This window comes from Poecilia reticulata, linkage group LG23 (genome assembly GCF_000633615.1).
Source record: "Poecilia reticulata strain Guanapo linkage group LG23, Guppy_female_1.0+MT, whole genome shotgun sequence".
In the NCBI taxonomy this organism is placed as follows: domain Eukaryota; kingdom Metazoa; phylum Chordata; class Actinopteri; order Cyprinodontiformes; family Poeciliidae; genus Poecilia; species Poecilia reticulata.
Genome location: NC_024353.1, coordinates 12665521 through 12667023, shown reverse-complemented (window position 1 = coordinate 12667023; position 1503 = coordinate 12665521).

Sequence of the window (1503 nt, the reverse complement as noted above, 5' to 3'; positions counted from 1 at the left end):
ACCGTTACTGTGTAAACACAGATCGTAATCAGAACGTTATCGTGTAAACGATCCAACAAAAACGGAACAAAAGTGCCGTTTTTGTTGGATCGTTGTCGTGTAAACGCCCCATAAGTCAACCTAATATTATGTACCGGCAACCAATTTTTTTTCTTTATATTTTTCGTACTCTGAATGCATTTTTGTATTAAGTGTATTACCAGAAAAGAGCAGAAAAAATGTCAGCCCATTATCTCTAACGGTTTCCGAGATTTTGGGTGGTAGGTGTACTTTGCCACAAACCCACCTCTGAGTAGAAAGAGATGGGATTTTTGAAAGCCGATTACTTAAAAAATAAATAATATTTGACACTTATTTGTAATGACATTGTTTAAAAATAAATAAATCATATTGAAAAACATGAATATGTACTGTACAAATAGTTTACTTTTAAAATGAAGGTTCTTTAAAAAAAAATGTAATTTTTAAAAATAAAACAAATTTCAATATTTACCCTGACAGCAGAAATGGCACGTTTGGGATACAATATTAAAAAATATTGTATATGCTGAAACCAAGCCCCAAAAGCTATTTTGCCCATCCTGCTATGTGGTCTTAACATGCTCAATTTGTTGTGGGTCTGGAACTGATCAATAAAGATTTATTAGACAGCAAAACTGCTTCCAAAGCTAATTTGACCGACGAAAAAAAATTCAAAAAGTGACAAAGTTAAGTATTTTTTGACCACTCAGATTTCAATAAAACTTCTCTACTACAGATAAATTAGGCTGCTGAATAACATAAAGGCATCCATTTTTGGCCACCTTTAATAGTTTCCTTGATATTGCTGGTAGGAAATAGGGATTTTTTGTGTTTTTAAAAAAATCTAATTTTAGAGAATTTTTTACTTGCACCAAAATGTTTATTTTTTTATGCATTTCATTGAAACTTCCTTCCTAGATGTCAATTAGGCTGCAGCATCATATAAAAACATTTATTTATGGCTATTTCGTAGTTTTTTCTATATTGTTGGCAGAAAATAGATTGTTTTTTAGATTTGTTTTTTTATGGAAAATTTCCTGCTACCGACCATAAATAAACATAAATAATAATGACATAAATAAATAGATTTATATCAGACGCGATACCAGCCTCCTTTATACTTGTACTCATAAAACCTCCTGGATGTTTCAGTTGTGCTGCGTTGTGGTGCAACTCAAAGGCTAAAGCGCTTCATACCTGGTGGTGATGGTAAAACACCAATAAGTTATTTATTGATCCTCCGCAAAAAGAGAAAAAAACCSAAGAGGGCCGACAATGTTCGTAGTTTGGAGCAGAGGTGGCGCTAGAGGTTTTTCGTTGTCCGTCAAAGAAAAAAAATCATTTTATTTCCAATTTGTAGTCATCAAACGAAACATTTATTATTTCTCTGCTAGCACGTTTTTGAAATCAGGTAACATTTCACGAAATGACATGATTAGAAGACGACAGAACTCTGATCGTTTCCTGACCCCTCAGCGGGAG